Source organism: Orbicella faveolata, unplaced genomic scaffold (genome assembly GCF_042242905.1).
Source record: "Orbicella faveolata isolate gen_17 unplaced genomic scaffold, um_ofav_v1 contig_2, whole genome shotgun sequence".
Lineage (NCBI taxonomy): Eukaryota > Metazoa > Cnidaria > Anthozoa > Scleractinia > Merulinidae > Orbicella > Orbicella faveolata.
This window is the reverse complement of record NW_028301547.1, coordinates 19,122,437-19,136,061: the sequence shown is the minus strand read 5'-3', so window position 1 is coordinate 19,136,061 and position 13,625 is coordinate 19,122,437.

The following is a 13,625-nucleotide window of genomic DNA, read 5'->3' as shown; positions in this document are numbered from 1 at the left end:
GCGCTACAAAGCAACAACATCAAGACATAATGTTCGATAAAATTTTTTCCGGTTCCCTGTAGATATCTGCCTAGGCAAGTTTAAAGATCTGACCGACGCGCGCTACAAAACAACAACAGGAAGACATAATGTACGATAACATGTTCCGGTCGTCTTTCAGATCTGCTCCCGGCAGTCGCCTTTTAAGCGCTGAACCAAGGCGTTGGATCGTGTGATCGCTTTAGCATATTTTTTAGTCTTCCACTATGTTCCGCGCAACAGCTATTTAATAGAATGCATTAAAAACAACTTCTGTTGGATTGAAATGTTCACAGTTCCTACCGACTAGTCCGTGACACAGCCTGTCCAAATATATATAAATACTGTGAATAAAGACTGAATATCGATCGGCCCGAGGTCTTGATAAGACTGACGGAGCACTCCGTATAAAAAAGACCAAGGGTCGATATTCTCCCAGTACGGTCCAGAGGAAGCTTGGTTAATAAGAGACTTATCACACGCTCATGGACTGGAAAGACGCATTAAATTTTCAACTCTGATTGAAAAGTCGTCTGGACCGGCCCGCTTCGCGTTTACTCTGACGTTTTTGAAAACAAGATTGGAAGTAAAAATGAAAATAGACGATCTCGTTTAAGTTAATTCTTTTAGAAAGACAAGCCATAAAGTTTCCAGAAAACTTGCACTCTGGGCGCGCGGTATCATTCAGTAAATACTCGGTAAAGTATTGAACCGGCAATATGGCAATCTGATCGGCTGATTTTAGTTATTAGTCCCCTGACCTGACCTAGTTGTGTAATAATTGGTGATGTTCGGCAACTTGAGTCAATATCAATCCATAGTTGCGAGTTGACTGATATCGACTGATCAAAGCCAATCAATAAAGGCGTAAGACAGCCCCCGTCACTCCCAAGGCTTTTTCCATAGAAATAGGGACTTAGAATTAAGAAATTCCTAAAAGCCCTTGGAACGAGGTTGAGCCTCCGTAAATATTTTCGTTCTCAGGCTTAACGACTCTCAACCGATAATAAGGGGGGAGATGGGAAATTCGTAGGTAATTTAAAATATCACTTTGACTTACAACTAGGATGACCACTCTACACATTTGCCATAATGGTATAGCACCCAGGTAGAATGGTGTTGAATTGAACATCGAAAAGTATCAAAAGTACCTCGGGATGATGGTTCTCCAGTTAGACTGGCAAAACTAAGAACGAGTATAAACAAAACGTAAACACTTCGAAAATATGGACACCTCCATAATATGGACACCTCTATAATATAGACACCTCCTAAATATGGACACCCTCATAATATGGACATTTTCATAATATGGACACCTGTATGATACAGACACCTCCAAAATATGGACACCTTCATAACATGGACATCTTCATAATATCGACACCTCAATAATATGGACACCTTCATAATATGCACGCCTATATTAAATACAGACCCCTCCAAAATATGGACATCTTCATAAGATGAGACCCTTTATAATATGGCCACCTCTATTAAATACAGACACCTTCATAATATGGACACCTCCATAATATGGACACCTTCATGATATGGACACCTTCATAATATGGGCACCTCCATAATACGGACACCTTCATGATATGGACACCTTCGTAATATGGTCACCTCCATAATATAAACACCTTTACAATATAGACACCTCCATAATATGGACACCTCAATAATATGGGCACCTTTATAATATGGACACCTTCATGATATGGACACCTTCATAATATGGGCACCTCCATAATATGGACACCTTCATGATATGGACACCTTCATAATATGGGCACCTCCATAATACGGACACCTTCCTGATATGGACACCTTCGTAATATGGTCACCTCCATAATATAAACACCTTTATAATATAGACACCTCCATAATATGGACACCTTTATAATATGGACACCTCCATAATATGGACACCTTCATGATATGGACACCTTCATAATATGGACACCTTCATAATATGGACACCTTTATAGCATGGACACCTTTATAATATGGACACCTCCATAATATGCACACCTTCATGATATGGACACCTTTATAATATGGACACCTTCATAATATGCACACCTTTATAGCATGGACACCTTTATAATATGGACACCATCATAATATGCACACCTTCATGATATGGACACCTTTATAATATGGACACCTTCATAATATGGACACCTTTATAGCATGGACACCTTTATAATATGGACACCTCCATAATATGGACACCTTCATGATATGGACACCTTCATAATATGGACACCTTTATAGCATGGACACCTTTATAATATGGACACCTCCATAATATGGACACCTTCATGATATGGTCACCTTTATAATATGGACACCTTCATAATATGGACACCTTTATAGCATGGACACCTTTATAATATGGACACCTCCATAATATGCACACCTTCATGATATGGACACCTTCATAATATGGACACCTTTATAGCATGGACACCTTTATAATATGGACACCTCCATAATATGCACACCTTCATGATATGGACACCTTTATAATATGGACACCTCCATAATATGCACACCTTCATGATATGGACACCTTTATAATATGGACACCTTCATAATATAGACACCTTCATAATATGGTCACCTTCATAATATAGACACCTACATGATATGGACACCTTTATAATATGGACACCTACATAATATGGACACCTTTATAATATGGACACCTTTATAATATGGACACCTTTATAATATAGACACCTTCATAATATGGTCACCTTCATAATATGGACACCTACATGATATGGACACCTTTATAATATGGACACCTTCATAATATAGACACCTACATGATATGGACACCTTTATAATATGGACACCTACATAATATGGACACCTTTATAATATGGACACCTTTATAATATGGACACCTTTATAATATGGACACCTTTATAATATGGACACCTTTATAATTTGGACACCTCCATAATATGGACACCTTCATGATATGGACACCTTCATAATATGGACACCTTTATAGCATATATAATATGGACACCTTTATAATATGGACACCTTTATAATATGGACACCTTTATAGCATGGACACCTTTATAATATGGACACCTCCATAATATGGACACCTTCATGATATGGACACCTTCATAATATGGACACCTTTATAGCATGGACACCTTTATAATATGGACACCTCCATAATATGCACACCTTCATGATATGGACACCTTCATAATATGGACACCTTTATAGCATATATAATATGGACACCTTTATAATATGGACACCTTTATAATATGGACACCTTTATAGCATGGACACCTTTATAATATGGACACCTCCATAATATGGACACCTTCATGATATGGACACCTTCATAATATGGACACCTTTATAGCATGGACACCTTTATAATATGGACACCTCCATAATATGCACACCTTCATGATATGGACACCTTTATAATATGGACACCTTCATAATATGGACACCTTTATAGCATGGACACCTTTATAATATGGACACCTCCATAATATGCACACCTTCATGATATGGACACCTTTATAATATGGACACCTCCATAATATGGACACCTTCATGATATGGACACCTTCATAATATGGACACCTTTATAGCATGGACACCTTTATAATATGGACACCTCCATAATATGCACACCTTCATGATATGGACACCTTTATAATATGGACACCTCCATAATATGCACACCTTCATGATATGGACACCTTTATAATATGGACACCTTCATAATATAGACACCTTCATAATATGGTCACCTTCATAATATAGACACCTTCATAATATGGTCACCTTCATAATATAGACACCTACATGATATGGACACCTTTATAATATGGACACCTACATAATATAGACACCTTCATAATATGGTCACCTTCATAATATAGACACCTTCATAATATGGTCACCTTCATAATATAGACACCTACATGATATGGACACCTTTATAATATGGACACCTTCATAATATAGACACCTTCATAATATGGTCACCTTCATAATATAGACACCTTCATAATATGGTCACCTTCATAATATAGACACCTACATGATATGGACACCTTTATAATATGGACACCTACATAATATGGACACCTACATAATATGGACACCTTTATAATATGGACACCTTTATAATATGGACACCTTTATAATATGGACACCTTTATAATATGGACACCTTTATAATATGGACACCTTTATAATTTGGACACCTCCATAATATGGACACCTTCATGATATGGACACCTTCATAATATGGACACCTTTATAGCATATATAATATGGACACCTTTATAATATGGACACCTTTATAATATGGACACCTTTATAGCATGGACACCTTTATAATATGGACACCTCCATAATATGGACACCTTCATAATATGGACACCTTTATAGCATGGACACCTTTATAATATGGACACCTCCATAATATGGACACCTTCATGATATGGACACCTTTATAATATGGACACCTTCATAATATGGACACCTTTATAGCATGGACACCTTTATAATATGGACACCTCCATAATATGCACACCTTCATGATATGGACACCTTTATAATATGGACACCTCCATAATATGCACACCTTCATGATATGGACACCTTTATAATATGGACACCTTCATAATATGGACACCTTTATAGCATGGACACCTTTATAATATGGACACCTCCATAATATGGACACCTTCATGATATGGACACCTTCATAATATGGACACCTTTATAGCATGGACACCTTTATAATATGGACACCTCCATAATATGCACACCTTCATGATATGGACACCTTTATAATATGGACACCTCCATAATATGCACACCATCATGATATGGACACCTTTATAATATGGACGCCTTCATAATATAGACACCTTCATAATATGGTCACCTTCATAATATAGACACCTTCATAATATGGTCACCTTCATAATATAGACACCTACATGATATGGACACCTTTATAATATGGACACCTACATAATATAGACACCTTCATAATATGGTCACCTTCATAATATAGACACCTTCATAATATGGTCACCTTCATAATATAGACACCTACATGATATGGACACCTTTATAATATGGACACCTTCATAATATAGACACCTTCATAATATGGTCACCTTCATAATATAGACACCTTCATAATATGGTCACCTTCATAATATAGACACCTACATGATATGGACACCTTTATAATATGGACACCTACATAATATGGACACCTTTATAATATGGACACCTTCATAATATAGACACCTTCATAATATGGTCACCTTCATAATATAGACACCTACATGATATGGACACCTTTATAATATGGACACCTACATAATATGGACACCTTTATAATATGGACACCTTTATAATATAGACACCTTTATAATATGGACACCTTTATAATATAGACACCTTCATAATATGGACACCTTCATAATATAGACACCTTCATAATATGGTCACCTTCATAATATAGACACCTACATGATATGGACACCTTTATAATATGGACACCTACATAATATGGACACCTTTATAATATGGACACCTTTATAATATGGACACCTTTATAATATAGACACCTTTATAATATGGACACCTTTATAATATAGACACCTTCATAATATGGTCACCTTCATAATATGGACACCTACATGATATGGACACCTTTATAATATGGACACCTTCATAATATAGACACCTACATGATATGGACACCTTTATAATATGGACACCTACATAATATGGACACCTTTATAATATGGACACCTTTATAATATGGACACCTTTATAATATGGACACCTTTATAATATGGACACCTTTATAATTTGGACACCTCCATAATATGGACACCTTCATGATATGGACACCTTCATAATATGGACACCTTTATAGCATATATAATATGGACACCTTTATAATATGGACACCTTTATAATATGGACACCTTTATAGCATGGACACCTTTATAATATGGACACCTCCATAATATGGACACCTTCATGATATGGACACCTTCATAATATGGACACCTTTATAGCATGGACACCTTTATAATATGGACACCTCCATAATATGCACACCTTCATGATATGGACACCTTTATAATATGGACACCTTCATAATTTGGACACCTTTATAGCATGGACACCTTTATAATATGGACACCTCCATAATATGCACACCTTCATGATATGGACACCTTTATAATATGGACACCTCCATAATATGGACACCTCCATGATATGGACACCTTCATAATATGGACACCTTTATAGCATGGACACCTTTATAATATGGACACCTCCATAATATGCACACCTTCATGATATGGACACCTTTATAATATGGACACCTCCATAATATGCACACCTTCATGATATGGACACCTTTATAATATGGACACCTTCATAATATAGACACCTTCATAATATGGTCACCTTCATAATATAGACACCTTCATAATATGGTCACCTTCATAATATAGACACCTACATGATATGGACACCTTTATAATATGGACACCTACATAATATAGACACCTTCATAATATGGTCACCTTCATAATATAGACACCTTCATAATATGGTCACCTTCATAATATAGACACCTACATGATATGGACACCTTTATAATATGGACACCTTCATAATATAGACACCTTCATAATATGGTCACCTTCATAATATAGACACCTTCATAATATGGTCACCTTCATAATATAGACACCTACATGATATGGACACCTTTATAATATGGACACCTACATAATATGGACACCTTTATAATATGGACACCTTCATAATATAGACACCTTCATAATATGGTCACCTTCATAATATAGACACCTACATGATATGGACACCTTTATAATATGGACACCTTTATAATATGGACACCTTTATAATATGGACACCTTTATAATATAGACACCTTTATAATATGGACACCTTTATAATATAGACACCTTCATAATATGGACACCTTCATAATATAGACACCTTCATAATATGGTCACCTTCATAATATAGACACCTACATGATATGGACACCTTTATAATATGGACACCTACATAATATGGACACCTTTATAATATGGACACCTTTATAATATGGACACCTTTATAATATAGACACCTTTATAATATGGACACCTTTATAATATAGACACCTTCATAATATGGTCACCTTCATAGTATGGACACCTATATGATATGGACACCTTTATAATATGGACACCTTCATAACATAGACACCTACATGATATGGACACCTTTATAATATGGACACCTACATAATATGGACACCTTTATAATATGGACACCTTTATAATATGGACACCTTTATAATATGGACACCTTTATAATATGGACACCTTTATAATTTGGACACCTCCATAATATGGACACCTTCATGATATGGACACCTTCATAATATGGACACCTTTATAGCATATATAATATGGACACCTTTATAATATGGACACCTTTATAATATGGACACCTTTATAATATGGACACCTTTATAGCATGGACACCTTTATAATATGGACACCTCCATAATATGGACACCTTCATGATATGGACACCTTCATAATATGGACACCTTTATAGCATGGACACCTTTATAATATGGACACCTCCATAATATGCACACCTTCATGATATGGACACCTTCATAATATGGACACCTTTATAGCATATATAATATGGACACCTTTATAATATGGACACCTTTATAATATGGACACCTTTATAATATGGACACCTTTATAGCATGGACACCTTTATAATATGGACACCTCCATAATATGGACACCTTCATGATATGGACACCTTCATAATATGGACACCTTTATAGCATGGACACCTTTATAATATGGACACCTCCATAATATGCACACCTTCATGATATGGACACCTTTATAATATGGACACCTTCATAATATGGACACCTTTATAGCATGGACACCTTTATAATATGGACACCTCCATAATATGCACACCTTCATGATATGGACACCTTTATAATATGGACACCTCCATAAGATGCACACCTTCATGATATGGACACCTTTATAATATGGACACCTTTATAATATGGACACCTTCATAATATAGACACCTTTATAATATGGACACCTTTATAATATAGACACCTTCATAATATGGACACCTTCATAATATAGACACCTTCATAATATGGACACCTTCATAATATAGACACCTACATGATATGGACACCTTTATAATATGGACACCTACATAATATGGACACCTTTATAATATGGACACCTTTATAACATGGACACCTTTATAATATGGACACCTTTATAATTTGGACACCTTTATAATATAGACACCTTTATAATATGGACACCTTTATAATATAGACACCTTCATAATATGGACACCTTCATAATATGAACACCTTTATGATGTGGACACCTCTATAATAGAGACACCTCCATGATATAGACACCCTCATAATACAGAGATTTCCATGGTATGGACACCTCTATAATATGGACACCTCCAAAATATAGACACCTTCATAATATGGACATCTTTATAATATGGACACCTCAATAATGTAACACCTCCAAAACATGAACACCTCCATAATATGGACATCTCTATATACAGACACCACCATTATACGGACACCTCCCTAATATGGACACCTCCATAATATGGACACCTCCATAAAACGGACACCTCTATAACACAGAAATCTCCATAACATGTACACCTTTATAAAATAGACACCTGTCACGGAGAAGCATGCATTGAAGTCCTCCAAACATTTGTTGCTACTTTCGTAGGTGCTGTGATCTAACGGTTTCAGTTAGAGATCAACCAGTGAGTCCCTTCGGGAAGGAAATCAGTGTTGCATTAGTGATAATATTGGCCCAAAAACCTAGCCAATAATGCCATATTTCTCCGGAGCCACCATTTCCTCGGGCAAGGCCGGCCCGGCCGGCTAAGAGGGACAGGGTTCTCTCTTCCTCGGAGGTTCGAAGAGAGATATGCATGCAGGCGCAGGGACCCAGTAAGGAATGTTTCGAACATCTGCAGAGGTAAGAGGGGACAAGTTTCTCAAGGGACGAGAGTGGTTGGGCTATTACTAGCGACAAAACAAAAGAGGGGAAGTCATATTGTTGCTAGTAACAGTTTCACAAGCGGCTACGAGATTAGGTCCTCCCTAGATTTCGTCTGGGTAATGGATAGCGCTGGGGGGACGATTCATGAAACAAACAATGTTACGTATAGTGCAACACACCGGGGAAAGCACAGGAAACGGGAGGGAACGCACGGGGAATTTACAAGGAAATACAAGATGGAGCGTACGGTGTAATGGCAGGAAAAGTCAACCCACGGATGACGTTGGGTGGCAAAGAACCTCCTGGAGGTAGCCCTTGCTATGCCCAACGGAACACGTTTACGAGATGCACGGGAATCATAAGGGAACTATATGGAGAAACACACAAGTTGTTAAAGGAAATGCGTCAGGAATGCAAAGTGAATGCACGGGAAGCATGCATAGGGGAACAAATGACGAAATGCAAAAGGAAGCGTACGGTGTGACAAATAGGCAAAGGCATTCGGAAAGCCACTCCAAAAGTACGGGCGGCATAGGAAGGAGCTCGCCGGGAACTCGTCGGCCGTCGGGTAATGCACGGAGCTGTGTATGGCTCAAAGCACAAGGGAAGCCATAGCCGAAAGCAGAGAAACCCATGACAATGCACATGAATTGCACAACGCAGGAAGGTCACGACGAAACGGACGAGCAAAAACGTAAAGAAACCCGCTACGAATTCACGAACGTCGGCGAGGGAAACCCACAGATGCATGTAACGGAAGCCCAGGGATTAGAAGTAGAAATGGAAAGAGAAAGCTAAGCGAATTGCACAATGGAGTGCATTGTGAAAAGGACGATAAAAACCCGAGGAGTTGCGAATGCAAGGGGGAAAGTGGGTGGGGACCTACAAGGGAACCCAACGAAAATACCTCGATTTTGTTTTAATGCCCTTCATTAAATGATATTTAAAAGTAATTAGGTCATACAAATATCAAACTTTGAAACCGGTTCAATTAAAGCAACTTGTTTCCTTTTTTAATTGTTTCGAACTTGTACTTAATTGTAAGCTCTGCTTCGAAGACCATCAGGTCTTTACACGGGGATATTTAAAAACCTGCAGAAATCGACCAATAAAATTATCAGAAAAGGTTTATCTCCTGGTTTATTTAAACGAAGTATGATGGTCGCATGAATCAGGCTTTACTATTGTATTTCATTTCACGTATTACTGTCTTAACAAAGCCTAAAGATACAAAGATCTGGAATGAAGTTGATCTTTTTAAAGTGATACAATAGTTTTGCATAAGAATTAAAATCCAAGTCGTGAAAATATGCGGCGATGTTTTTGTTAGTGATTGGTTCCAGTTTGTAATCAATATTCATGACTACTTGTGGAATTTGCGTCAAACAAACACTTGGTGATACTGCGGTGAAGACGTGGATTTAAGTACTCCTGGTGATGTCGGATCTGGCCATGTTCTTCCTTCAAAGAAGATAAAGTAGGACGAGATAGAAGTATTAAAATTTTTATGGTGAGTGTACGTGTTAATCTTCAGTTTACTCTTCACCAAACGGAACAATTTCTACCTACCTAAGTTAAGTTCCACCGTTCGCACGCAATTGTCGAGCTGTACACAGCTTCTAATTCGTTCATAGACCAGATAGCCGTAGTTTTTGCAATCACTGAGTTGAAATGTTTCGGTCGGTGAAGGCTTAAGAAATAATTTTTGCGCGAGTATGTAACTGATACTTGTGCTGAATTTGTATGAAATTTCCTTTTCTTCTCGTTGCATGCTGCTCCTGGAAAGTTGAAAACGGTTACCACGTGCGAGCCGGTTTATACGAGCTTTAGTCGCTGCTTGCCCTGGTAGTAATAGTGTATCTTGGAAATACATTTTTCCCGAGAAAAAGCTTATGTGTCTCTTTATTGTTTCCTTTGTAAGGAGATGAAATGGAATAACGGTCAAGATGGAATTCATTGGTATGACCTGGCGAACGAAAGAAAAGACTGAAATTCGCGGAGTTCAAATGGTTATTCAACACTGGAGATGACAACGAGATAAGAATTTTAATTTCATAACTTTCGATTAAAATGGTGGCAATATATTTGAAGCTTACGTTGCGAGAATTAGTTGTCGAGGTTTAATTTTTCTTGTAGAAAAACTCTTGGCATTTATTTGTTTCGAACGAGTAATATATATTTTTCAATAGCTAACAATGAGCTGTAATGAATTTGAGATCTCGATTCTGGTTGCACCATTTTAGTCGACACATTTCAGGAAATATTTTTAAGTGGATAAACAACGTTGCGTTTTTACGGTGGCACTGTATTTGGGAACACCATCTAAATATTTGTGATCAAAACGCGTACGTTTTATCTCGGAATCGACCAAGTAGTGTAACATTGAGTGGGTTAACGTTTTTGTTGTCAGGCAAAGGGAGATTTAAATGGCCTTTACGACAAGGAAAAAATATACTTTGCAACGGCATTGCTAGAATTAAAATTATCGCACAACATTTTGCTCTGTTCAGATCGAATATAACCTCGTATTCAGTGTTTTGTCATGTAAAAGGAGATTAATAAGTCTTTGGCCTTCAACAGAAAAAGAATGTATTGTGGAACAAACGAATTTTTTCTGTAACAAATTTAAATTGTCTTGTTACTATTAAAATTATCTTCAAACATCAAATTCTCATCGAATAGTGCCTCGAACTCATAATGTAATAAAGCAAATAAATGCTAGGACAGTTAATGAAAATTACTCTTCCTGAACGGATGGTCATCTGATTTTTTTATGAACACACAACTGTATTATAAAATTATTTGCAAAAACATGTTGAACAATCTGAAACACATTTTAAAAACAATTTTCGACTCCGGCCAAAAACGTCGATTGCAAATTGCCACGAAGATTTCTAACGGCTGCCGAGAACCATCCGAAGTATTTTGAAGATCGCCGTGGATAGGATTCCGGAGATCACTCGAAGATTTTCGAAGGCTTCCGAGGATTTCCAAACTGAAACGAAAGCTTTGGGAATGCTTTAAGGAATTCGGAAGTGTAAAGGAATATTTCCCAGAGATTAATTACAAACTGCATTCAGAATCGTGATTACCGAGATAATTATCTTTTGCTGTAAATCGAGGCTTTTCTGGCATATTGTTGTCCCACACCTACTTTATCTTCAAGTTGTTGGACATACTACACAACTCTCAATTTTTGAAAGTGCCACCTTAACGACATATCAACGTTTGCTTAACCTCTAGACATTGAAAGTTTAGGCTTCTAAGATCAATATCTGGTTTATAAAAGATGTTTTGAAATGGAAAAAGCAGAGAAGTATCGCGATTGTGATAAACAAAAACATCGACTAGGATTGTCTTGATGTGCTACCAAATTCTCAGAACTACGGTTAAGACCAAGTAAGTAAATTCCGTTAAGGAGAGTTGGTATTTTCAGCTTTAAAGTACGAACGAGTTCAGGATGTTTCTGTAAATGCACTAACATTTGCAAACCAACAGGCATCATTTGTTTTCCAACAATTGTCTAGCAGAGAACATTTCGCATGCAAATACTACACAATAACATTTAAAATTAGCTACTGCACTGATTGTTTTTCAAGATTTAAAAGGCTGCCAACAACTTTATAACAATCCTAAGCAAAGCTAGAAAGACCAGCAACTAATTTGTTAATAAGGATGATAATATTTGTGCATGAATTGGTATTAAAAACGTGCCTTGTCATACAAAGTGCTCGTGTCGCCTTTGTAAAACATGTTTGTTTTCCTTTGTCAAGTTAAAATTTCTGGACGTTCAAAAAAGTACATAAGCATTTTTCTTTGATAAGCTTTATTTAACACAAGGCAAAATATTTTCAAAAACTTTTCAACGAATTAAATATTTAAATTTTCGCCCTGGATTATTCCGACATTGTTTTGACTTAACGAGTCCGTAAAATATACTGAACCGGCCGAAGAAATTTTTGTTATTTTAGGAATAAACATCTTTGTACAACCAGATGTTGATTATTTTGTGGTGTTTACACTTTGGTAGTTGCACGGAAAAAGAGACAAGAAAACGGAGCGAACGGTCGCATCGGAAGAGAAAATTGACTTATTTCGAAACTTGAATGGGTTATAAACCATCGAAATTGGGCAATTTTTCGGGGGGACAACGATTGGATGTTGATTGATAACTATTCTTGCTCCTGTGCAACTGATCCGATTTGTACCATCTCTGTTGTCGGCTAACACAGAAAGGTATGAAATGACAAGCCACAGTTCCAAATTAAAATCGACTGGATGTTGAATTAAATTCGGTAAGTTAATTTCACGCCCACTTTGCGAAAATTTAAAATCTATTTCGGAATTAAATTTTATTTCGTCACCTATTTGGCCTAAAGAAACGATTTGTGGTTTTTCCTTTCATTTCCTTTTTATGTCCCAAGAATCGAAACT